Source organism: Martes martes (genome assembly GCF_963455335.1).
Source record: "Martes martes genome assembly, chromosome: 7".
Taxonomy (NCBI): domain Eukaryota; kingdom Metazoa; phylum Chordata; class Mammalia; order Carnivora; family Mustelidae; genus Martes; species Martes martes.
This window is the reverse complement of record NC_137894.1, coordinates 114420122-114447954: the sequence shown is the minus strand read 5'-3', so window position 1 is coordinate 114447954 and position 27833 is coordinate 114420122. Positions and strand designations below refer to the sequence as shown.

At 45.3% G+C, this 27833-nt stretch overlaps 1 pseudogene across 1 annotated transcript; it reads left to right on the top strand.

The window, feature by feature from the left end:
* Positions 1-1103: 1103 nt before the first annotated feature.
* On the top strand, positions 1104-25616 carry LOC308346722 (ragulator complex protein LAMTOR1-like; annotated as a pseudogene). Its single transcript has 3 exons — positions 1104-1184; positions 1467-1584; positions 25139-25616. The product of its transcript is annotated as a ragulator complex protein LAMTOR1-like (transcript).
* The last annotated feature ends 2217 nt before the right edge of the window (positions 25617-27833 follow it).

Genomic DNA, 27833 nt, shown 5'->3' with positions numbered 1-27833 from the left:
TCCAGCTGTCTGGGACTTCAGGGGAGCCTCCTCTACCTGCCCCATGGTCTCAAGTGGTTGCTGCACCAACCCTGTGAGGAGGCGCTCTAAAAGCCATGTGCATATGTGGCCAAACACTCCGTCTACTCAGCCCTCTGGAATGCCCATCTCAGCACTGGCAGATCGGGCCTGACATGCCCCTAGGCCCTAACCACAACAATATTCAGGCTTCCGTCCCCAAGGTTCTATGCCACAAACTCTCCAGATTGGGGACCCTGGATCCATACCCCAGGAGTCCGCCTGCCACTGAGATGGTACTGTCATTTGAGGTGCGCAGAACTCTCAGACTGGGGGAAAACTCCATGCCTCCCCGAGGCCACCCCAACTTTCGCCACGCCTCCCCCCCCTTACCATCCCAGAGCTTGACACACCCCGTGATCCCTGTCCTCAACTCTGCCCCCTGCTGTTGGGCCTCAGCGCCGGCCTATTGGGCCTACCATGCCCCTATCCCCTAACCCTAATTCTAAGCTGGTTTTTCAGGCTTCTGTCCCAAGCCCTCCAGATTGGGGACCCCTGAGCCACAACCTCAGATTCCACCTGCCACCCAGGAGGATACTGTGCTGTTTGAAGCTGCACAAAATCCTCAGAGTGGGAGAAACCAGCATGTCCCCCGAAAGCAACCCCCACCTTCAGCTCCCCACTGGGCCACCGACATGGAAACTGAGGCTCGGCTTGAGCCCCTCCTCATCTCTCGCCCCGGAAAGCTCCCCTCAGCTGTGGCCCTGAGGGGAGTCGAGTGGGTCCAGCCTGAGTTCCCAGATGGTCGCAACACATATTTAGCAAGAAAGCGCTCTAAACAGCAGGTGCAAGCACATCTCGAATAATCGCACAACGCCGGCCAATTCTCATGAGATTTCTACCCAAATCGATATTGATTTAGGGAGAATGCTCTTGAGACTTGGCTGGAAAGCCCCAACGAACTGGCTTCTGGCTGCGGGGGTCTTCAGGGGAGGCTACTGGGCCCGGCCCAGCACGTGGTCCCAAGGTGGCATTGCCCGAAGACTACGGGAAAGCGCTCTAAAGGGCGTGTGCACACGTGCGACTAGTCACCTCTGAATGCCTGAATGCCCGCCAAACCCGCCCTCTACTCAGCCCGCCCCCTCCTCCGCACCCCCCCCGCCCCCAGCCCGCCTCAGCATGGGCAGGTGGGGCCTGCCATGCCCCTAGGCCTGAACCCTAACTCTGGGTTGGGTTCTCAGGCTTCCGTCCCCAGAGGCCTGGCCCTCAAGCCCTGCAGATTGGGGACACCTGAGCCAAACCACAGGCCTCTGCCTGCCACGCAGGAGGAAACAGAGCGGGAGAACCCTGCAAGCCCACTTCAGGCCACGCTCACCTTCCGCACCCCCTTCTGCCAAAAAAAAGCCAGAGCCTGAGGCTCAGACTCACACCCTAACTCAGCTCTGCACCCTGGGAGCTCTCCTCTGCAGGCCGAGTGGGCCCGGCTCCTGGACTCTCACCGCTGCAACAGGCACCTAGCCAGTAAATGCTCTCAGCACAGCCGGTGCGTGGGCGGAATGGCTGCCCAACATCAGCCTCTGTCTGCAGGTCAGAGGGAGAGGGAGAAGTAGACTCCCTGCTGAGCAGGGAGCCTGGTGCGGGACTCCATCCCAGGAACCTGAGATCATGACCTGAGCCGAAGGCAGATGCTTAACTGACTGAGCCACTCAGGCGCCCCTAAAGAAAACATTTTAAACCACATTAAGATACCACCTCACAGCCACTGAGTTGGGGGGGGTGGGAGTTAAGACTGACAAAACCAAGGGCTGGTGAGGGTATGAAGCAACCATAGCTTTCATCTATTGCCCATGGGGGTGCAAAACTGTAGGGTTCTCTGGAAAACATTTTGGTTGTTTCTTTTCTTTTTTAAACTTGTTTAAATGATTTTTATTTATTTATTTGAGAGAGAGAGCACGAGTTGGGTGAGGCGCAGAGGGAGAAGCAGGACCCCTCCATGCCCCGCTGAGCAGGGAGCCCTATGCAGGGCTCGATCCTGGGACTTTGGGATCATGAGCTGAAGGCAGACAGTTAACTGACTAAGCCACCCAGGTGCCCCCAGTCTGGCTTGCTCTTTCTTTCTTTCTTTCTTTCCTTCCTTCCTTCCTTCTCTTGTTCAGAAGCCACCATTAGTTTTTGATGTCGTGTTCAGTGATTCAATAGTTGCATAGGACACCCAGTGCTCATCACAACACTTGCCCTCCTTAATACCCTTCACCCAGCTACCCCATCCAGCCACCCCTCCCTTCTGAAACCCTCAGTTTGTTTCCCAGAGTCAAGAATCCCTCAGGGTTTGTCTCCCTCTCTGATTTCCTCCCCTTCTGCTTTCCCTCCCTTCCCCCATGGTCTTCTGTGCTATTTCTTATGTTCTTAGCATAACCCCTCCAGTTCCATTTGTTGATGCAAATGGTGGATATTCATCCATTCTGATGGATAAGTAATATTCCATTGGATATATCAACCCCATCTTCTTTATCCATGCATCTGTTGAAGGGCATCTCAGCTCCTGCCACAGCTTGGCTATTGTGGACATTGCTGCTATAAACATTGAGGTGCATGTGCCCATGTATTTGGGGTAAATACCCAGTAGTGCAATTGCTAGGTCATACGGTAGCTCTACTTTTAACATCCTGAGGAAACTCCATACTGGTTTTTTTTTTAATTTTTTATTTACTTATTTTTTTTCAGTGTTCCAAAATTCATGGTTTATGCACCACACCCAGTGCTCCATGCAATACGTGCCCTCCATAATACCCACTACCAGGCTCACCCAACCTCCCACCCCCCTCCCCTCCAAAACCCTCAGTTTGTTTCTCAGAGTCCACAGTCTCTCATGGTTCATCTCCCCCCTCCAATTCCCCCCAACTCACCGCTGCTCTCCATCTCCCCATGCCCTCTGTGTTTTCCAAAGTGGTTGCACCAACTTGCATTCCCACCAACAGTGTGAGAGGATTCCCCTTTCTCCACATCCTCGCCAACACTTGTTGTTTCCTGCCTTGTTAATTTTCGCCATTCTAACTGCTGTAAGGTGGTATCTCACTGTGGTTTTGATGTGAATTTCCCTGACAGCTAGTGATGTTGAACATTTTTCATGTGTCTGTTAGCCATTTGTATGTCTTCTTTGGAGAAGTGCCTGTTCATGTCTTCAGCCCATTTTTCTGACTGGATTATTTGTTTTTTGAGTGTTGAGTTTGAGAAGTTCTTTTTTTTTTTTCTTTAAGATTTTATTTATTTATTTGATGGAGAGACAGCGATCACAAGTAGGCAGAGAGGCAGGCAGAGAGAGAGGGGGAAGCAGTCTCCCTGCTGAGCAGAGAGCCCAATGCGGGGCTTGATCCCAGGAACCCTGAGATCATGACCTGAGCCAAAGGCAGAGGCTTAACCCACTGAGCCACCCAGGTGCCAGAGAAGTTCTTTATAGATCTTTATAGATCTTGGATAGCGGCCTTTTATCTGGCTTGCCTCTTAGTTTTGTGGGCTGTTTCCTTTGCTGTGCAGGAATTTTGAATCTTGATGAAGTCCCAAAAGTACATTTTTGCTTTTGTTTCCCTTGCCTTTGGAGACGTGTCTTGAAAGAATTTGCTGTGGCCGATGTCGAAGAGGTTACTGCCCATATTCCCCTCTGGTATTTTGATGGATTCCTGTCTCATTGCGGTCTTTCATCCATTTGGACTTTACCTTTGTGTATGGTATAAAAGAATAGTCCAGGTTCATTCTTCTGCATGTGGCTGTCCAATTTCCCCAGCACCCTTTATTGAAGAGACTGTCTTTTTTTCTGCTGGGTATTCTTTTCCTGATTTGTCAAAGATTAGTTGGCCGTAGAGTTGAGGATTCATTTCTGGAGACTCTATTCTATTCCATTGACCTATGTGTCTGTTTTTGTGCCAGTACCATGCTGTCCTGATGATCACAACTTTGTAACATAGCTTAAAATCAGGCAGTGTGATGGCCCCAGCTTTGTTCTTGTTTTTCAACATTCCCTTGGCAATTTGGGGTCTTCTGGTTTCATACAAAACAGATTGCTGGGTTCCTAGGAGGAAGGACTTATTGACTTCATGACACATAGATAAGGGAATGATTTTCCCAGTCCTACCCCCATGAATCCTAGTGCCATCTATGGTTGTTTGTTCCAACTTTTTGAAAAATGTCAATGGTATATTGATAGGGATGGCACTGAAAGTGTAGATTGCTCTAGGCAGCATAGACATGTTTACAATGTTTATTATTCCAATCCATGAGCATGGAATGTTTTTCCACCTTTTTGTGTCTTCCTCAATTTCTTTCGTAAGTGTTCTATAGTAGTTTGGCTGTTTCTTATCAATATAAACATACACTGGGCTATATACTCAGCGATCCCACCTCTAAATGTTTCTCCAAGTGCATGGAGAACATAGGTCCATACAAAGACCTGCGTGCAGATGCTCACAGCAGCTTTGTTCGTAATATCCCCAAACTGGAAACAACCCAAATGTCCATCAATGGTAAATGGGTCAAGCGGTCTAGCCACACACTGGACGGCTACTCAGCAATGAAGAGGAACCAGTTACTCATGCAACAACCTGGATTGATCTCAAAATTATTCTGAGTGAAAGAAGTCAGACCCAATAGACTGCAAGACTGTCTGACTCTATTTAATGTGACATTTGGGAAAAGGTAAAACAATCAGGACAGAGAACCAACTGATGGTTGCCAGGGTCTGGAGGGAGGGCACTGACTGCAAAGGGGCACTGGAGAGATTTGGGGATGAAGGAAATGTTGTATTTTGACTGGGGTAAGTGGCTCCATGGCTGCATACATTCGGCAAATTCTATTCTATACCAATTATATCTCGGGAAATCTCCTTTTAAAAGTAACAATATCAAGGAGGAGTCTTTGACTCGTGGTATGAGGATGATATAGATGTTGGTCCACATGCCAAATCCCCTGCAGGGATGTTATTCTACCTGCCGAAGGTACCAAGCCCAGTTATGTACCTAGAGACTTGGGGAAGTGACCACTGGCCTGGGCGGCAGGCCCCTTACCCACTGTAGGCTGTATATCAGCTTGGACTCCACTTCTTGCCTGATGTCCATAGCCTCCACTCTAACAGGGTCCATGAGGATGCATCGGAGCTCCGACTATCAATGTCAATGCAGAGACTGTGTCCAATAGTGTGAGGTATTTCTTGATCCCTAGCATACAGACTCTCAGGAAAATGGCTCTAGGGTTCATGGGGGAAGGACTGGAAGAGTCATTCCATTATCTATGGAATCCTTTATACATTCCATCCATGTGTCATGATGTCGATAGGTCCTTCCTCCTAGGAACCCAGAAAACTGTTCAGTCAACCGCTTCTGCCTCTGCAAATCGTCTTTGTTCCAGGAACCGCACAGGGATCATGAGTTTTTATTGGTGCAACCATTCCCAGCCTCCTGCTCCGCCAGTTTTGGCTTCTTCCCATTGTAGGTGTTAAGCAGCACTCTGTTTGGCTACGACTCATCTGTTTGCCACTAGAGAGACTGTGCTTGTACTCCCTCAAAAGTCCCTATGGGTGAATCCCCCTGGATGCCTCTCCTACTCTGACCATTGTTCTGGTCATTGTGGTTCCCTGGTTGTGGGCTGTCAAGTGCAGCCAGCTGGGCTCTGTTACTTCGGGAGACCTCATTGTCACCCTAGCTGCTAACAAACACGGCTCTGTGCCAGTCTGTCCTCTCACCAGACTGGCCTGTAGAGGAGAGACACAGGTGAGCTCCTGAGAGGTAATGCTTCTTCTTGCCCCAGCACAGCTTGGTTTTTTTCCTATCATTGAGGTACAGTGGATACATAGCATTCTGTCAGTTTCAGATATACAGTGTAACTGATATTGGCACAGATTGCAAAATGGTCACAGCAGTAAGTCTCGTTAGCATCTGTCACCATACATAGTTACAGAGTTGTTTCTTATCATGAGAACCTTTAAGATGTACACTCTTAGTGTCTGCCAAATAGAGGATAGAATATGAGTAACTATAGTCACCATGCTGTACACTACCTCCCCAGGGGTCATTGATTACATGACTGGACATTTGTGCCTTTTGACTCCCTCCTTCCATTTTGCTTGTGCCTCCGCCCCTGCCTCTGGCATCCACCGATCTATTCTCTGGGTCTTTACCTGTGCATTCTGAGGGGTCCTCTGGCCACCTGTAACATGCACAGTATACCATGCTTACTTTTCTCAGCCTTGTTCTGCCAACTGGCATGGAAAAGTAAGCAATTCTCCTTTGCCCAGGATGGGCTATCGCTTCTCCCTGCTTCTAAGGGTCCTGCTACGAGTGCATGGGCCCCATCCCCTGGGACGGTGTCCTTCCCAGGGCGACTCTTGTAGCTACTGGGTGTGAGCCTATTCCTCTCAGAGTGTGGCTCGTCCAGCCAGTTTATGCTTGCAATGATAGCCCCCGTGGGAAGGAGGGCAGCCAGGAAGAGAAGCGGGGACAGTTCCCTGTGCAGGGCAAGCTCTGAGCCTCTGTATGGTTCTGCAGAACCAGCATTTTCAGAGGGTATCCACCCAGATGTCACCATCTCATGTTTATTTATATTATTATTTTTTAAGATTTTGTTTATTTATTTGAGAGAGAGAGAGTGCATGAGACAGGGGAGTGTCAGATGGAGAAGCAGACTCCCTGATGAGCAGGGAGCCCGATGTGGAACTCAGTCCGGGAACTCCAGGATCATGACCTGAGCCAAAGGCAGTGGCTTAACCAACTGAGCCACCCAGGCACTCTCCATCTTGTGTTTAAAGCACCTGGTTTCCCAGCACAACAGGTAACACTCTTGCTCCGGATGACCATGTACAAGTCCCTGCTGCTCTTGGGCCCTGCCTGATCCTGAGATGGCTCCTCAGCTACGATTCCTCTTCCACACCAGGAGATAGGGGCCCTTCAGTAAGCAACCAAGAAAGCTTTCTGGCATTCACAGATGGCCTCTAACATTTAGGAAAGTAGGGCAGTTGCCCCTCATTCTCATCACCTTTGACAGGGCGAAAGGGCATCAAGATGGCTTAGTCACAACCCGCCAACTCTGCCATCCTTGGAGACTTTGTGGTTTCCATATTGTTCAAATGCCTAACATGTTGCACATGAGAGAGAGAGAGAGAGAGAGAGTTGCCCTCCCTCGAGACCTTTCCCTGGGTCACCGCTGGTCAATTCCTCAGCGTTGGGCTACCGACCACCTTGTGCTAGGGATTATCTTTTCTTCACATTCCTCCAGGGAAAGAGTCCTCCTTGCCAGCTGAGTGTTGACTGAGCATGGCCCCAAGCCCATCTTGGTCTTTTGTCAGATCACTATCAGCACCACTGTCTTTGGAGAAGCAGATGTCAAGACAGGATTAGACCTTCAGGAGGCTCATGGAAGGAAACATCTCTAAAGATAAAGGGGGAGAAATAGGAGGAGACTGGACTGCAATACCTCTCCTGTTCAAGGAGAAAGGAAAGATAAGATCGCACTGGAAGAGACTTAGATGTCAGAGTAGGTGTGAATCCTGTTCATCTAGGCCAGCGGGAGCCCTTGAGGCAGAGTGACCAGTCTCCTACTTTGGACAGCAGTGGCCCTGTTCCATGCCACCATGCTTAAAGGATGGCCGGAGCTTCCCAAGAGAAGCATGGCCTGGGGTGAATTTCCCGCAGCCACCAAAGGAAGTCAACTGGATACTGCTGATCAGCCAAGCTCCCTGTTGTGGACTACTTCCCTGAAGAGTGATCTCAGGAGATCACAGAACAAGTAGCTCCCATGACTAGGAAGGCTTTTTCTCAGGGGCCACCCAAAGATCTCCAATGGGAAGAAACATGGCCCACCATTCTTATGTCCTTCAGGTAAACATGATCTTGCTACTGCCTTAGTTGGCATATTGCTCCTGTGCTGGTGGTGGAGGAGGCAGTTGGAGGGGCTTTCACTTGGCCTTTGCTGCTGTGGTGAGCCCACCTCCCTCTGTCAGGGAATCAGTGAGAGCATTCTGCCAGCTGCTAAGTAGATCTGCTGCTTTTTCAGCAAAGAGCTGGGAAGAGGACAACACACATGGCATGGGTCATGAGAAGGACCTGTGCCAGCAATCGGTTTGTTACCTTGCCTCCATCTGCCCCCACAATAATGCCCCCACATCACATTTGTCTGCCTCGAGATCAATGGCAGCTCAGACCTTGTATCTGAGAACTGCTGGTAAGATCTGAGTACTTCCCATACTCCAGGATCTGAGTACCACTTTATGGAGGAGTGAAGGAATGGGTTCTATGAATATGGACATGGTTGCCTTCATAGTCTCTGCTTGAGGTGATCCTCCTTCCACTTTGATCAGTGGGTCTGTATCTGAGAACTGATCCAGGTCTGGCAACTGGGTGAGGGGGTCAGGGTTTTCCATTGTGGCTGCTAACATCGTTCTTTTTTTTTTTTTTTAAGATTTTATTTATTTATTTGGCAGACAGAGATCACAAGTAGGCAGAGAGACAGGCAGAGAGAGAGGAAGGGAAGCAGGCTCCCTGCCTAGCAGAGAGCCCGATGTGGGGCTCGATCCCAGGACCTTGGGACCATGACCTGAGCCGAAGGCAGAGGCCTTAACCCACTGAGCCACCCAGGCACCCCATGCTAACATCATTCTGGAGAGCTATCGGCTTGCACAGATCATGCTTGCCTTCATGGGTTCCCATCTGTCTCTCTCATAGTGATATCGTATTCTAGTAGACATCATCATAGACCCCTGTGAATGAAAGTTTCCTGGGTGGACACTCCAATGTGATCAATGTTACATTTATTACAAATGCTTTGCCTTTGATGACTCAATGATTCCTTGTGACCCCTGCCATTCTGGAATCCTGTCATGTCCAATGAGAGCTAGAGTCCAGGTCTGTGGCAGCATCAGCTCAGGTCTTCCAGAACATAGCCACTACTGAGCTGCTCAGGAGTGCCAGTGTCCTTCCTTATTGATTCAGTGAAGAGATGCCCTCTGGGCTGTCCCGGGAAACATATTGGGATGGTGGATTTTCTTGTCTCTCCGTGCTTTGGTGGTGTCATTGCTAACTTGAGCTAAAAGTTGGAACGCATTTCTCAGCATTGTATGGAAGTTGGCTTGAAGATGTGCAGAAATGAGTCAATTATGTCTCGGGCAATCACTCCCCAAATGAAGGCAAGTATGCTCATTTTGGAGAAAGCTCTGCCATTTGTGGCCTACACGGCCTACTAGTCCGGCTTCCTTAAATACTTGGGAGACCCCTTATGACCACCCCTAAGAGTAATGTGTTCAGGTGAGAGGCCAGTTACTCCTGGTATACACAAAATGCCCCAAAAATGTTGGTTACCATTTTAAGGTCCTTCCCACATGGCATTTAAGTCAACTGGAGCGTAGCTCCAGTATGATTTCCCAATAGCTAATAAGTCCTATGTTTCTCCATTTAGTTCAAATAATTTAATATAGTCCTTGTGTTTGCAGAGACTAAAGGCATTTCTCTGATTTGTCCTGTTCGTGTACCCCACCAGTCAGGTGGTATTCGCCCACCTCCCAGATCGGTGATAGCTATAGAGTGGAGGTGAAGGAGGCATCTGAAGGTATTGTCAGGTGTTTTGCGTGGTGCAGGAACTGGAGCCACTCCTGTTTTTTCCAGTTGACTTCTCAGTAAGGTAAGGGGAGATAGTCAAATCATGGCAACAGCTGTCTGGTAGGGGATGGCAGAGTCAGGAGCTAGTTGAATTTTAGATGCCTGCAGGGGTCTGGCAGAGCTGCATCAGGACAATGTCCTTCATGAGGAAGGTCAGGGTGGAAGTTCTGAAAGATTAAAAGCTTTAATGTCCCTTTTTCCCCCCAGGTCTGAGATATTCTCTCCTCAAGTTCCAGGGTTGTTGTTCTCTTTCTACTGCCACAAAATTGGTATTTGTCCTCCCTGTAGATAAAAAATATCCCCATATAAAAATGTTTCTTTTTCATTTTTTAAAAGATTTTATTTATTTATTTGACAGAGAGAGAGAGAGAGATCACAAGTAGGCAGAGAGGCAGGCAGAGAGAGTGGGAAGCAGGCTTCCGCCAAGCAGAGAGCCCGATGCGGGGCTCGATCCCAGGACCCTGAGATCATGACCTGAGCTGAAGGCAGAGGCTTTAACCTATTGAGCCACCCAGGCACCCCAAAATGTTTCTTTTTTTTAATGAAGTAGGCTCCATGTCCCCCATGGGGCTCAAATTCATGACCCTGATAGCAAGACTCACATGCTCTACCATCTGAGCCATCCAGGTACCCCTAGAATCTTTCTAAAATCTCTTACTCTTACCTAGATCTTCCCTCTAGAAGGGCCTGGTACAGGTGACTCCAGGGCACTTGTATAAAATTCCATGAGAATTTGGTTTAAATTCTCAAAGCCTCCTTCTGGTCAGGCTGCCCCCCAGAGGATGTACTGCCAGAGTGGTATACCAGGGGAATGAAGGAGGCATCACCATGCCTACGAATGGTCGCAGCAGAATCCAGAATTTTTATTTATTTATTTTTTTTAAAGATTTTATTTATTGTATTTGAGAGAGAGAGAGAGAGAGATCACAAGTAGGCAGAGAAGCAGGCAGAGAGAAGGGGGAAGCAGGCTCCCCGCTGAGCAGAGAGCCCGATGTGGGACTCGATCCCAGGACCCTGAGATCACGACCCGAGCCGAAGGCAGAGGCTTAACTGACTGAGCCACCCAGGCACCCCAGAATCCAGAATTTTTAAAATAGAGCTATACAACCTGCCACCCCTTGTGTCCTTATCCTGACCTAGAAAGGAAGTTGGCAAGATGTTGCTGGGGAGTCTGGGGAGACCCCGGGCTCTGAGGCCGCCACCCACTGGTCTCCAGGATGTCTCTGGAGGCTCTTGGTCTTGTGGCAAGAAAGAATGTGAAGATAGACTAGGCAAAACAGTTGGGGGGGGTACAAGTGAAAAGTTTATTAAAGTGGGAGCACACTTACGGAAGCTAGACAGGTGCACTCAAGGGTGAGTTGCGCATCCCCGGGTGTGGGTTTCTATCTTTCCTTGACAGTTGTTAACTAGACGGTGGAATATTTATTACTTGGGGAGGGGATTTTTTGGGGGAGCAGGGTTTTGTGCTTTTTCTTTCTTACTTGGTCAGGGTTTCTGACCTTGTCTTGGGCCTGCCTGGTTTGGTCCAACTTCATATGGCTTTATTTAAGGAGGGCTGCGGACACAGCCCTCCTCCTTTCCCGACAGCCAGCCGAGACTCCCCCTTGGGCCTCCAGCATCCTGTGAAAGCCCAGGAACTGCCCACTCTAAAGAAGAGGCAATGATTCCTTTCTGGAGATTGCGTCATTGTGTGATTAAATCATCTTATACCGGGTGGGAGTCAATAGTAGGTGAGGGAAGTAGAAGCTAAAATCTTTTTGAGCTGCATTCTTGGAGGTTCTTCCAACACTTGTATAATACCACGTTTGTGGATGTTGAAGGTTCTTTGAATACCTTTACAGTCCGTTCATTGTTGAGTGGCTTTAGGGATAAAATGTGTGCTGTGTGGTCTATCCATAGTGATGCTGTTGGCTAGCAAAGCCTGGGGCCACTCTTCTGCACCTGTGCTCCTTCTAGTGACTCTCCACAGACATTTCCCCCACCGGAGCCAGTGTTGTGGCTGGACTGGCCCTTGCGGTTCTCACTATGATTGCAAGACCCACCTCAGCAACAAGCATAAGGGAACTTTGAAAAAGCAAGGTTTATTACTCACAAGTCCTGCGTGGGTACCTTGCACACCTGGGACCACATAGCCAGGTTAGGACTGGGGGAGAGTACATGGATCTAGGGTTCTATCCTTATGGGGGTTGAGGGTGTCACCAGTTTACTCCTTATTGCTCATAAAACAAAAGAGTGGGAATTCAAGTGCAGGCAGAGAAAAAGGATCCCAGGGTTTAGTTACCTAGATGACCCAGGGCTTCCTAAAAGGCGAGCTTGATGGGTGGAGTGGCCTGGCTCTTTATCTATTTGTATAGCTAATTATTTATTTGTGATAGCTTTGAAATGGGCACCTCAGCAATCAAAAGCTTAATGTCAGGGCCTTATACTACAATGCCGTACCACCGTCAGGATGCAAATGGTTCAGGCCCGGATTAATTTCAAAGGTTCCAACCACGTGACTGAGGTTGGCTGAGATTGAAACAGCAATACTGGAACTTCAGAAAGTGTCCACCATGACTGGGTACCGCTGGCAGCCCCAAGAAAGGCTTAAAGTTCTTGGGTCCTCAGTCTGCCAGGAGCCGGGTTCTGCAACGTGGGCTCTCTAACCTCAAAACAGACAGAAGCTTTCAGCAGGAATCATAAGCCTGGAAGGCATCACAAGCCTAGAAGGCAGTGGTGGCCTCTGCATCAGAAACAGTCTTTTATCTTTGGGGTATCTTTGGGGTAAAGATACAGACATAGTGAAAAGAAAGGGCACATGCACCCCAATGTTCATAGCAGCAATGTCCACAATAGCTAAACTGTGGAAGGAACTGAGATGCCCTTCAACAGACGAATGTATACAGAAGATATGGTCCATATACAAAATGGAATATTGTTCAGCCATCGGAAACGACAAATACCCACCATTTGCATTGACAGGGATGGAACTGGAGGGGATTACTTTAAATGAAGTAAGTCAAACAGAGAAAGACAATTATCATACGGTTTCACCCCTATGTGGAACATCAGCAATAGCGCTGAGGATCATAAGGGAAGGAAGGGAAATCCAAAAGGGGAAGAAATCAGAGAGCGAGATGAACCATGAGAAACTATAGACCTCGAGAAACAATCTGCAGGTTTCAGAGGGGAGAAGTGTCGGGGGGAGGGAGTAACAGGGTGATGGGTATTGAGGGCACGTGCTGTGATGAACACTGGGTGTTATAATTAACTAATGAATTGTTGAACACCGCATCAAGGACTAATAATGTACTATACAGTGGCTAACTGAACAAAATTTTTTTAAAATTAAAAAAAATAAGATAAAATAAAAAAGAAACAGTCTTTTATCTTCTGCCTTGTATAGTAGAAATGGATGTGTTATGTGCTTGTAATTCCTGAACCGTAAGTGTGTGCCCGGTATATGTTGGTAGATGTTCTGCCATGTATGGCATGATGGGTGGTACAAAGTTTGATCACCAGTTCAATTCCCGCTGGTCTCATCAGAGAAATTGCTCTTTACCAGGGACATCTACATGAGTGATCCAGATGGTTCAGTCCCTACAACTTGTTTCCAGGGTTCATGGCCCCAAAGGATGTGTCATCAACTTGCCAGTCTGTTGTATTCTAAGTAGCAGATCAAACAGCCAGGCCATTGGCAATAGGGAAGAATCAGTACAAGTGTAGCTGGGGCACAGTGGCACAAGAGCACCCAGCTCTGGGTGGGCCCAAACAGACCAGGTTTGGCCACTCGCTGCCGACAAAATCCAAAGGCAGAGAGACAAGTGATGGTGAAAGGAGAAAGGAGTTTATGTCAGTGAGGCCAACACCTGGAAGATAGCGGACTAGCGTCTCAAAGACCATCTCAGAGACCGTCTCCAAAGCGTTGCAAATACTTCCAGGTTTACAGAAGGAAAACGTGAGGCAAAAGTCGGTGGGTACATGCAGATGGGCAGTAGACAGTCAGGACATCATCATCATCACGGGTGGGGTCTTGCTGGCTCACGGCAGCCCCTACTGCTTGAGAGGGTAGTTTTGGTTCCTTTCAGGGGATGTTTTGCCTGCAGGGCCTTTTGCCTGAGTTAAGATACAAGTGGGAAAGAAGAACTTGATCGGTTAGAAAGGTTAAGGTCAAAATGGAGGCAGTTGAAGTTCTCTTTCGAACGTACAATGGAGATTAGAGGCACCTGCACTAAACCCTGACCCGCCCTGCTTAAGGCTCAACCAAAGTAGCTTCTAATGTTTGGAGCCCACTCAATTTCTAAATCTTCATTGTGGATACCATTTATTTCTGTTTTAAGGATGCCTTGAGTCAGCAGCTATAGCCGTACTGCATTTTGGCTAGGGCTGTATGGATTTCTGCCTCTATTGTCGTAATGACATCCCTTCCCCATCCCTCTTTGGAGGAGAATGAACAACAGTCAAAGGAGCCTTTGAGACCTGTTTGAGCCCTAACTCATTGCTCAGTCTCTAAGCATTTATTGAACGTAGGGCAGAGAGGAACCCTCACTCTCTTCTTGACCACTGTTTGATCACCAGCACTCAGTAGCGGATCAGTCTGGCCTGTGAAAGCCTTTGTTCTCTTTCTTCCAGAAAAGCATATTTCTGTTGGCATCCCATCTTCGTCACCAAAATCTGTCAAGAAATGTGTTAGGTCTAAGATTTTACCCTATGTGCAAGCTAATAAGTTAGCCTGCTACAGTTTGGCGGGGCACTGTGATTGGATGGGGGGCACCACATGTGGCGTGTCCCAATTGGGTGGGGTCCAGCAGGGTGGATGATGAAAGAATTTACTGAAGGCAGAACAAGAGATAGAACTTTACCGAATACACGGTAAAGGAGTGGCAGGCAGGACAGCAAAGGAAAGACTGGGACGAGGTGATGGTGGGGGACCACAATTATAGGGCAGAGTGAGGCAGCTGTGGGAAAGGGGCTGGGGGGGGAATTTTCCCTCTTTTGGTAATCTTAGGAATTGTGCCTCCTTGTGATTGGTCAGTTAGGGCCTGTGGCCATTTCAAGGTGGGTCAATTAATGAGCCTGTTTGCATTACCTGTTTGCATTCAGCTTGGTGGCTTCTGTGGGCCCTGTTACCGTAATCGGGTTTCCATTGCTCAAGCTTGTTGCCTAAAAGTGGCCTAAGTTTCATGGGTGGTAGCAGAAGATGAGATGCCTGGTTCAGAGACAAAGGACTGTATTTCTCATGGCACAGCAAGGGGCATGAAGATCATGCTCTTGTCAATTTAACTTATTCCAAAGCCTAATGAGGGCAATGTAGAGTGATTCCGAGGATACTGCACATATAATAAACCAGTGGGAAAATAGGAAACGTTGATAGTAAAATTTCCCTCCTCTACTTATTTTAATTTTATTAGGTTCTTTTCTTGGACTGAAATGTAACTAACTGAAATCTAAATCTTGAATGGTCCTTTTTCTCATATAAACTCTATTAGGTTTTTGGAGAGAAAAGGAAAGCTGAGGGGAAAAATGGGTAGAAAGCAGCATTTAATTGGTACCTACTAAGTGCTAGGTAATTAAAATTTACTCTATAACTTATTGATCACAAAATAGTGATCATCATTTCTACTATAAAATGTGACCAAAGTTCAGAGTTAAATACACATTGCAAAACCACATTGAGATACCACCTTACACCAGTTAGAATGGCCAAAATTAACAAGACAGGGAACAACAAATGTTGGAGGGGATGTGGAGAAAGGGGAACCCTCTTACACGGTTGGTGGGAATGCAACTTGGTGCAGCCACTCTGGAAAACAATATGGAGATTCCTCAGAAAATTAAAAATAGAGCTACCCTATGACCTGGCAATTGCACTACTGGGTATTTACCCCAAAGATACAGATGCAGTGAAAAGAAGGGCCATATGTACTCCAATGTTCATAGCAGCAATGTCCACAATAGCCAAACTGTGGAAAGAGCCGAGATGCCCTTCAACAGATGAATGGATAAAGAAGATGTGGTCCACATATACAATGGAATTTTACTCAGCCATCAGAAAGGATGAATACCCAACTTTTGCATCAACATAGTTGAGACAAGATTATGCTCAGTGAAATAAGTCAAGCAGAAAGTCAATCATCATATGGTTTCACTCGTGGAGCGTAAGGAATAACATGGAGGACATCAGAAGGAAAGGAAAATTGAGTTGGGGGAAATCGGAGGGGGAGACAAACCATGAGAGACTGTGGACTCTGAGAAATAAACTAAGGGTTTTAAAGGGGAGGGAGTAGAGGGATTAGTGAGCCTGGTGGTGGGTATTAAGGAGGGCACGCACTGCATGGAGCACTGGGTGTGGTGCATAAACGATGAATCTTGGAACAGTGAAAAAATTTAAAAAAAAAAAAGTCCTTATTTTCCAAATGCGGTCCTACAAGGCGTTCCTCAAATGGGGACGACAACAAGGACATTTGCTGCCATCAGTTGGCTCTTCCTTTCACAAACAATTTCTCTGTAACATGTGATGCCATTTGATAGCACAGTAGAATCACAGTAGATACCACAGAACTTTCAAAATTGGAGTTCTCCTCTCAAATCCTGGAGCTTGCTTTATCAACTAAATTTACGTAATAGTCTAAATCCTTTGTTGTCATTTCAGCAGTCTTCACCAGGAGTAAATCCCATCTCAAGAAACTGCTTTCTTTGCTCATCCATAAGAAGCAACTCCTCATCCATTTGCCTTAACACGAGATTGCTGCAATCCAGTCTCATCTTCAGGCTCCACTTCTGATTCTACTGCTCTTGCTGTTTCTATCACATCTTACTCTACTGAGGTCTCAAACTACTCAAAGTCATCCATGAGCACTGGAATCAACTTCCAACATCCTGTTAATATTGATATTTTGATCTCTTCCCATGAATTGCAAATGTTCTTAGTGCCATCTAGAATGGGGAATTCTTTCCGAAAGTTCTTCAATTTATCTTGCACAGATCCATCAGGGGAATTGCTATCTATGGCAACTATAGACTTCTGAAATATATTTCTTTTTTTTTTTTTGAAATGAACTTTTTAAGAAAGATTTTATTTATTTATTTGTTAGACAGAGATCACAAGTAGTCAGAGAGGCAGGCAGAGAGGAGGAAGCAGGCCCCCAGCTGAGCAGAGAGCCTGATGCGGGGCTCAATCCCAGGACCCTGAGACCATGACCTGAGCAGAAGTCAGAGGCTTTGACCCACTGAGCCACCCAGGTGCCCCTGAAATATATTTCTTAAGTAATAAGACTTGAAAGTTGGAATTACTTCTTGATCTACAGGCTGTGGAATGGATGTTGTGTTAGGAGGCATGAAATCGACATTAATCTCATTGTACCTCTCCATCAGAGCACTTGGGTACATTATCAATGAGCCGTCATATTTTGATAGGAACCTTTTTTTGAGCACTTGGTCTCAACAGAAAGCTTAAAATATTCAGTAAACCATGTTGTAAACAGATATGCCATCATCCGGATTTAGTTGTTTCATTTCATTTCATTCATTCATTCATTCATTCAGCACAAGCAGGGGGCACCTGTATGGCTCAGTTGGTTAAGCACCTCCCTTTGGCTCAGATCATGATCCTGGAGTCCTGGGATCTAGCCCCACATCCAGCTCCTTGCTCAGCGAGGAGTCTGCTTCTCCCTCTCCCTCTCCCTCTACCCCTTCCCCTGCTTGTGCTCTCTCTCCGTCTCTCAAATGAATATATAAATCTTTAAAAAAATAATAAAGCACAGGCAGAATAAATTTAGCCTAATTCTTAAGAGCCCTAGGATTGTCAGAATGGTAAATGAGCATTGACTTCAACTTAAAGTCACCTGTTGTGTTAGCCTCTAAAAGTCTATGAAGCTTTGAAGCCAGGCATTGACTTCTCTCTAGCTATGAAAATTCCAGATGGCATCTTCTTCCAATGAAAGGCTGTATCATTGTATTATATGGATGGAGATTTCTGTGATTTGTCCTGCGTAACTGACACCCTGACCTGCAGGTGTGCAGGCAGACTAAAGAATGTTGTTTATGAGACTTGTGCTGCGTGAGTGACCTTGGGAGCCTGTTAGTTGACATTAGCTTGCTTCCAGGTCAGAACTGGCCCTTATGGTCTGGATGTCTAAAGCTATAAATTTTGCCTTGCATACTCTCCAGCCCCCTGAATGGAATCCAGGAGGGGAGGTGAACACACCTAGCCCAGTCGCCTTGAATATGTGAAGACGTTATAAAGCAGCTTACTCCAAACTGCAGGTAGACAAATGCTTAACTGTAGATCCTGTCATTTGCCCTATAAACATGGCCCATATGGGGATGGTGAGTTAGAAGTCTCCCTGAGGGGAGGACATTCTGCGCCGGCCTCTCAGTCAGGACTCTAGCCTGGCTGTCTCCCCAGGGCTTCCCCATCTACTGAAGCTGGATGTTGTAAGTGCCAGGTTTGGCGTAACTTTGTCTTATTCTCCTTTACTGCTTACTATTGTCCTCGTCTATGTGTAGATTTCTCTTTTCTTCTGTTTCTATTAGATTTTAACAAATCTAATAGAAAACAGTTTCTCTTTGAAACTGGGAGTAGAGCTGCTTTGAGTCTTTTCTTCACAACAATCATCCACATTGAAAACCTCTTGTTCAGTGCAGCTATCTTCATGAATAATCTTTTTTTTTTTAGATTTATTTATTTATTTGACAGAGAGGCAGAGAGAGAGCAAGGAGAAGCAGGCTCCCTGCTGAGCAGAGAGCCCGACATGGGGCTTGATCCCAGGAACCTGAGACCATGACCCAAGCCGAAGGCAGAGGCTTAACCCACTGAGCCACCCAGGCACCCCCTTCATGAATGATCTTAGCTGGACCTTCTGCATAACCTGCTGCAGCTTCTCCATCAGTACCTGCTGCTTCAGTATCACTCTGATGTTATGGAGATGGCTTCTTTCCTTAAACCTCATGACCCAGCCTCTGCTAGCTTCAGACTTTTCTTCACCGGCCACAGCCTTCACAGAATTGAAAGAGTTAGGGCTCTGCTCTGAATTAGGTTTTGGCTTAAGGCAATGTTGTGGCTGGTTTGATCCTCTATCCAGACTACCAAACTTTCTCCATATCAGCAATAAGACTGTTTCACTTTCTTATCATTTGTGTGTTCACTGGAACAGCACTTTAAAAAAAAAAAAAGATTTTACTTATTTATTTGACAGAGAGACAGATCACAAGTAGGCAGAAAGGCAGGCAGAGAGAGAGATAGGGAAGCAGGCTCCCTGCTGAGCAGAGAGCCTGATGTGGAACTTGATCCCAGGACCCTGGGATCATGACCTGAGCCAAAGGCAGAGGCTTTGACCCACTGAGCCACCCAGGTGCCCCTGAAGCAACACTTTTAATTTCCTTCAAGAACTTTTCCTTTGCAGTCACAGCTTGGCTAACTGTTTGGCACAACAGGCCTAGCTTTTGGCCAGTCTCATTTTTCTATGTGCCTTCCTTGCTAAGCTTAATCCTTTCTAGCTTTGGTTTAATGTGAGAGACAGGTGACTCTTCCTTTCACTTGAACACTTAGAGGCCATTGTAGGGTTATCAATTAGCCTAATTTCAATATTGCTGTGTCTCAGGAAATAGGGAGGCCTGAGAAGAAGGAAAGAGATGGCAGGGTGGCTGGTTGGTGGAGCAGTCAGAACACATTTATCTATTGAGCTTGCGTCTTATATGGGTGCAGATTGTAGTACCTCAAAACAATTACAACAGTAACATCAAAGATCACTAATTACAGATCATAATAACAAATATAATAATAATGACAAAGTTTTAAATATTGCAAGCATTATCAAAATGTGACACAGAGATGTGAAGTGAGCAAATGCTGTTGGAAGAAGAGGCGCCAATAGAGTTGCTCAATGCAATAGTTGCTATAAATTTTCAATTTGTAAAAACCACAGTATCCGCAAATTACAATAAAGTGACTTGCAATAAAACAAAGTATGCCTGTATGAAGTAAACCCACTTAGGCTGAAATATTATCACGATTTCCATTTTCATGACTAGACCTTGAAAGATGTCTATATGCACGGAGAAATTCTAGACACTTACACAGAAATTATTTAACAATGGTTCCCTTTAAAGAGTGGAACTGATGAAGCTGGAGGAAAGAACTTTTAATTTTCATTTTTTTTTAGTTTTTTTTTTTAATATTTTATTTATTTGTCAGAGAGAGAGAGAGGGAGAGAGAGCGAGCGAGCACAGGCAGACAGAGTGGCAGGCAGAGGTAGAGGGAGAAGCAGGCTCCCCGCTGAGCAAGGAGCCCGATGTGGGACTCGATCCCAGGACGCTGGGATCATGACCTGAGCCGAAGGCAGCCGCTCAACCAACTGAGCCACCCAGGCGTCCCTTAATTTTCATTTTATTCCTTCTGAATTCTGTTTCATAGCTGCTACAAACTGTTTTATTCCTACGGTAAAATTTGTGATGCTATCTGTAACTTATTTCACAATAGCACAATAGAATATATGCTTGGTTATTTATGCAGAAGTCCCAACTTCAGTAATGACTGCCTGGGACTAAATCAAAAGCCTACTCTCCAGAAATGATTACTACCAGTCGTTTAGCTATTTACTCTAATCAATGCCAGAGGCTTTATTAATTAGCTTGGTGGCTTTTAGATACAGATTTTTGTTGTTCTACTGAATGAGGAATAACTAGAAGATTTTTTGAACTTTTTTTTTAAAAGATTTTATTTATTTATTTGACAGAGAGAGAGATCACAAGTAGGCCGGAGGCAGGCAGAGAGAGGAGGAAGCAGGCGCTCCGCGGAGCGGAGAGCCCGATGCGGGGCTCGATCCCAGGACTCCGGGACCACGACCCGAGCCTAAGGCAGAGGCCTTAACCCACTGAGCCACCCAGGTGCCCCGATTTTTTGAACTTTTTTTTTTGAACTTTTTTTTTTTTTTTGAACTCATGGTAGAAAGGTGATTATTTCCTTATTTTAATATGAGTCTGATATCTTTTTATATGATTTTTATCTATTTTTTCATCTTTAGATATTCATAGAAAAACTTTTTTGCATGAATAAATGTCTTTGTGATGTATTATTATTAGGACCAAACCAAACAAACAAACAAAAGAAGTCATAAACTATGATGTGTAGTAGAATTCCACTTTTTTGTAAAAAAATATCTAGAAATAGAGAGAGGTAGGTAGAGGAATAGATACATAGATACATAGACATTATATATTTGTACCAGGACCTTGAGTTAAACATTTAGAAATCAGATCTCATTTTCTTTCTCCAAGATCTCTAGTACACCCAAAGCAACTAACCAGTCCCACATTCCTTCAACGCTTTGACTAAAATGATCTAGGGCATCAGATACTTGACTCCAGGGACCACTGATGATAATTTAAATAACCATTCTGAAGGAATGCTATGGAGAACCAATTCCACATTCCCACCTTGCGTTCTATTCCTCTATTCTATACCAGTAACTCTATCATTCAGGATGCAGTCAGGGGTGCAGAATCACTATCAGTGTTTTAGGATAAGTGATCCACATTAAAAATTAGACTTTACACAACTGTGGAGGAAGTGGAAAGTAAAGGTCCAGAAGGGCATCCTGCTGAATCAGAGAAGGAAACACCAAGCAGTCAATGTGAAAAGCCACCCACATCCCACTTTCTGAAGTAGGAATGTAAAAGGAAGTTTTTGCTTCTGTGTTTCTACCTCCTCTGTGTGTCCATGCTCAAGTTTCTAGGGGTAGGCCTGGGTCTTCTCCTGATCATCTTGGACAAGTTTTAGGAAGAAGAGTTATGGATGGGACATAGGAAAACAAGAATGAGCTAGAACCCACCAGGCACCTTGGCACTGTTCATCGTCATACACAACTGCAAAAAGAATTTCAAAAACTACTAGTTCACTTCTGCCTTCCAAATTAAACATGTGTTTTTTCTTTGGTTAAAGCCTAAGTTTTAGGCTTTAACCAAAGCCTAAATGTAGTGAAACTTAGTTTGAGAAACTCAGTTTCTAGCTTAATTAAGTTGACACAGCACAACTCATCATAGGAACCACTACTATTACTACTATTTTGCTCTTACTATTATTACTACTAATTTGCTAATTTCACCCTTCCTGTGAAAAATGAATGTGAAATTCAGAAAATGGTTTTTAACATTGTCAGTCAATCAGGGACCTACCTGCATGCTTATCTTATGAAGTCTGAATAATTACACCAAGCTACCAGGAATCCTAATTGCATCAGTCTCTGGTTCTTTGGGAAAGGGAGGTGTATTAGAAAGACCATCAACACCTAAGCCCTACATTGAAATTCTGATAATGCTTCTTTCTTGCCATGCATTCTTAAGCAAGTTAAAATTTTCCTTGATATTTAGCTACCTCATCTACAAAACAGATTTACCCATACTTACTCTGAAGGTAACTATGAAGGTTAAATCAAATAATATACTGAAACAAACCCATCTTGTTCCCACCATTAGTTAAATGATAAAGTGCACTTTAAGACTGACACTAGAATTAAGTTTCAGAAACCAAAAGATGATAAAATTTGCACTATCATCAGGGAGTAGGCATGAGGGGAGACCTGGTTTAGAAGGAATAAGGTATTCAGAGAAGGGATCTAGTCAAGGATAACAGTGCATAGTGGTCTGTGAGAAACTGATCCCGTCACTCACATGTTCTCTGGTCCAATTCCAGGACAACTAACTTATTTATTCATTCAACAAGTATTTAGATAATAATCGCTATGTTTGGTTATTACACTCACTGTCACTGTACAGGGGATATGAATAGGAAGACAAAATTTGTACATCTGAAATATAATATAGGAAGGGTTGAAGATGATGATGTAGGAAGACTCTGACCTCACCTCTTCCCACAGACATACAGAATCTACACCTACATAGTCATTCCTCCTGAGAAAGAACTGAGGTAGGGCTGATGAAACAGCTCTGCACAGCAAAGGATGGGGGAGCCACACAGAGAAGAGACAGAGACACAATAATGACCAAAACCCCACATCTGGTGCTATGAACTGTGGGGCAGGGGTGGGGGGTTGGAGGGACGTGCACAGATTCACCTAACCTGGGACACAGCAAAAAACAAACAAACAAACAAACAAACCACACACACACACACACAAAACCAAAAACCCACAACAAACAAACAAACAACACACACACACACACACACACACCCCCCAAAAAAAAGACAAAACAAAACAAAAACCCAGTGGTTTAAAGGTCAACTAGACTATAAGTGAAGGAAACCCATTTATGAATCCTTGAGTGTCCACCAAACAGTTGGGGAACTATTGGAACTCTCTCTGAGGTTGGAGCTGCTGGCAAGCACCATTGCTTACATTGTCCCTCCACTATGATAGTGCAGATGGGAGCAGGGCTCTAGCTAGTCTGCCCCCTCAGTGGGCCCTGGGCCGTTAGCCGACACCAGCTTCAGCTGTTCCACAAACGTGGCTCCCCAATTATGCCTACCCTGGCTCCAGCCTTCCCACCAAGGCTGCCCTGGCATGGTACACACCAGGCCACTCCTGGCCTCCACCTGCTCCAACACCAGCTGACTCACTAAGACAGTCCAAGCACACAGCATCCCAGGACACCCCAAGCCCATGCCTGCTTCAGCTTCAGCCATTCCCCAAAGTGCCTCCTGCATGGAGTGCCATATTCTTCCAGGCCCAGCTGTCCTGCCAGGGCAGCCCTTGCACAAAGCACCCTGGGATCTGTTGGTTCATGCCCACTTCAGCTCCAGCTGCCCCTCCAGGGTGGCCTTAGTGTGGACCTAAGCCCTGAACCACCCAGCCCAAGTCCACCACAGTTCCAACCAAGCAGTCAAAGTCAAAAGGCACATGTAGTCTACACAGTGGATATTCCCACATAAACCCAAAATACTCAGGACTGGCAGAGGTATGTTTCCCTTAACCCACAGAAACAAACAGAGAAAGTCAGATAAAATGAAAAGATAAGAGGAATATGCTCAAAATGAAAGAACAAGACAAAACTTCAGAAAAAGAACTAAATGTAATAGAGATAAACAATCTACCTGATAAAGAATTCAAGGTAATGTTCATAAAGATGCTCACCATATGAAAAGAGACTGAATGAATTCAGTGACAACTTCAATAAAGAGATAGAAAATATAAAAATGAACCAGTCAGAGCTGAAGAATACAACAACTGAAATGAAAAATTAATCATTAATTGAAGAAGAGATAAAGAATTTTCCAGACCAAAAAAAGTTAAAGGAGTCCATCACCACTAAATGTTAAAGAGACCACTTTAAGTGGAAAAGACAAGAGCATAACTAGAAGTAAGGAAATTATGAAATAAAAACCTTTCCCTGGTAAAAGAAAACATATAATAAAGGTAGAATATCAATCACCTATAAAATTAATATGAAGATTGGAAGACAAAAGTAAAATCAATTATATCAAAAAATGAGTAAAGGGATTCATAAAGAGATGTAAAGTATGTTATTATATATATAAAACATGGAGCGGGGGAGCGTAAATGTAGTGCTTTTAGAATGTGTTCAACCTTCAGCGACCATCAGCTTAATATGGACTGTTATATGCTTAGAATTTTATATATGAACCTCATAGTAACAAACTGAGAACCTATGACAGGTATACAAAAAAATAAAGAAAAGGAATCCAAGCATAACATTAAAGTCATCTATCACAAGGGAAGAGAGTAAGAAAAAAGGAGAAGACTACAGAAAACAACAAAAGGGCAATAAGTACATACCTGTCAATTAATTACTTTAAATGTAAATGGTCTAATGTTCCAATCAAAAGACAGACACAAGATGACTGAATGCACCAAAGAAAAAAACAAAGACCCATCTATATGTTGCCTACAAGAGACTTACTTCAGACCTAAAGACACACATAGACTGAAACTCATGGCAAAAGGTATTCCATGCAAATGAAAGTGAAAATTTAAAAAGGTTAGGTAGCAATACTTATATCAGACAAAATAGGCTTTATTTTTTAAATTTTGTTTTTTAATTTAAGTTCAACTAATTAACATATAATGTACTATTAGTTGCAGAGGTAGAGGTCAGTGATTCATCAGTTGCATATAATACGCAGTGCTCATGACATCACGTGCCCTCCTTAATGTCCATCGCTCCATCCCTCCATCCCCCTCCCCTCCAGCACCCCTCAGTTTGTTTCCTATGTGGTTAAGAGTCTCTTATGGTTTGTCTTCCTCTCTGATTTCATTTTGTTTTATTTTTTCCTCTCTTCCCTTATGTTCCTCCATTTTGTTTCTTCAATTCCACATATCAGTGAGATCATATAATAATCGTCTTTCTCAGATTGACGTATTTTGCTTACCACAAAATAGACTTTTAAACATAGAGGAACAAGGGCAGCTGTGCACCTCTGGGGAGGGCTAAGTGGGGAGGCAGGTGGCTGCCTGCTGGATGCAGCCACACAGGTCATGTGACCAAAGGGATCCCAAGGGATGCCAGCTCTCCTTCCCTGGCCTGAGCGCCCAGCTGGACCCCAGCTACAGGGTGCTGCTACAGCAGCAAGAACAAGTACTCAGACCAGAACCGAGAGGGGGGCAGAAGCTGCTGCTGGACCCTAGGAGGCCCCCTGTCAAAGCCCTCAAAGGAGCAGAAGCCAACTACCACAGCCTGTCGCCCACTCGCACAGATAGATGAGCAGGCCCTGCTCTCCTCCAGCCTTGCTAAGACAGCCAGCAACATCACTGACGTGTCTGCTGTGGACATGGAGCAGCACGAGTACATGGACCGGGCAAGGCAGTAGCCACCTGCTTGGCTATGCTGAGCAGCAGCCTGATCCACTGGAAGGAGCTGCCATGGCTGCCATCTCTCACTAGCCAGCCCCACCAAGTGCTGGCCTTCTAGCTCATCCCCTTCCCTGACTCGCAGCAGGTCTCCAGGAGAGCTGCTTATGCCTACAGTGCACTTTCTCAGATCCCTGTGGATGCAAAAGAGGAGCTGGTTGTACAGTTTGGGATCCCATGAGGAGAAGGATCCTTGAACAGCCCTTCTTCTCTCTTTGCCCCATCTCCATCCTGCCTCGGCTGGCCCCAGCCTCTCAGGGGCTCACACAGTACCCTAACGTGCTACTAACCACAGAGAAGAGTGTGGAAGAGTGGAAGCCTGAGCAAATGAGGATGGAGCAAGGGAGGGTAGAGACATTTGGGGTTGGCATTCAAAACCCTGGCCAGGGATGGGGTGAGGGTCAAAAGTAGTCTTCACTAGTAGTGTCTTCACTGACACTGGAAAAGTGGAGGTACCACTGTGAGGGTGATCCTTAGGGGGTCTATGGAGCCCTCTTCCTACCTTCCCTTGGCCTCTTCCTACCTTCCCTTGGCCTCACTCCATTCTCCCTCTCCCTTGACTTGGTGCTCACGTGCACCTCACCAGGATTTGTTACTACAATATTATTGGCTATATTCCCTATGCTGTACATTACAACCCCATGACTTATTTTATAACTGGAATTTTGTACCTCTTTATACCCTTCATCTATTTTGCCCACCCCCAATCCCTCCCACTCTCTTAACCAACAGTTTTTTTCCCTTCATTTTGAGTCTTTTAAAAAAGTTTTATTGTGTTATGTTAGTCACCATATAATATCTCACCAGTTTTTCATGTAGAGTTCCAAGATTCCTTGTTTACATATAACACCCAGTGCTCCATGCAATTCTCTTGTGTTTTTTTTTCATTCATTTGTTGCATATTCCCTCATTGATGATTTGCTTTTCCCACTTCTATTTCCTCTCTTCTCTCTTGATATTCCAATCTCACTTATTTATACTTTACTTTTTTCACTTACCATATTCTGCTTTTTATTACGATCATGTTATCCACTCATTCAATCAACATGTTGAAGAGGCTTGGAAATGAGGGTGGTATGAATCTGAGTTTGAAGATGAGAATTTTTTTTTTTTTTTTAGATTTGAGAGAGAGAGAGAGAGAGAGAGAGCGCATGCCAGAGCACATGAGGCAGGGCAGAGGGAGAAAGAATCTCAAGCAGAATCTCAAGCAGATTCCCTGATGAGCACAGAGCCTGGCCCAGGGCTCAATCCCAGGACCCATGAGATCATGACCTGAGCCAAAACCAAGAGTCAGATGCCCAACTGACTGAGCAACCCATGAGGCCCTGAAGGTGAGAAGTAATTTTTAAAATGTCATCTCATTTAATCCTTTCAACATTTTAAAGGTCTATTATCATGCCCTTTTTCAGATGGGGAATCACATTTAGGAAATGTTAGGTTACCCGCTCAAAGCCAGACAACTAAGAAGATGGGACCAAAACTTGAGAACGGGTCTTCTGACATCATCTCCAGTGTTCTTGCCATTATTCCTTATTAACATCTTGCAGGATTAGCAAGCAAGAAGTCTTCCTGCTGAATCTCAATCTCTCTCTCTCTCTCTCTTTTAAACATGGTACGTTCTGGTTTGATTATTTAATCTGAAATTTTTAAATTTTTATTAATTTTTTAAAATTTCTTTTCTGTGCTCCAGAATTCATTGTTTATGCACCATACCCAGTGCTCCATGCAATACATGCCCTCCATAATACCCACCAACAGGCTCACCCAGCCTCCCACTTCCCTCCCCTCCAAAACCCTCAGTTAGTTTCTCAGAGTCCACAGTCTCTCATGGTTTGTCTTCCCCTCCAATTTCCCCCAACTCCCTTCTCCTCTCCATCTTCCCATGTCCTCCATGTTATTCCTTATGCTCCACAAATAAGTGAAACCATATGATAATTGCCTCTCTCTGCTTGACTTATTTCACTCAGCATAATCTCTTCCATTCCTGTCCATGTTGATGCAAAAGTTGGGTATTCATCCTTTCTGATGGAGGCATAATACTCCATTGTATATATGGGCCATATCCTTCTTTATCCATTTGTCCATTGAAACGCATCTTGGTTCTTTCCACAGTTTGGTGACTGTGGCCATTGCTGCTATGAACATTGGGGTACAGATGGCCCTTCTTTTCACTACATCTGTATCTTTGGAGTAAATACCCAGTAGCTCAATTGCAGGATCATAGGGTAGCTCTATTTTTAATTTCTTAATGAATCTCCACACTGTTTTCCAAAGTGGCTGCACCAACTTGCATTCCTACCAACAGTGTAAGAAGGTTCCCCTTTCTCTACATCCTCTCCAACACATGTTGTTTACTGTCTTGTTAATTTTGGCCATTCTAACTGGTGTAAGATGGTAT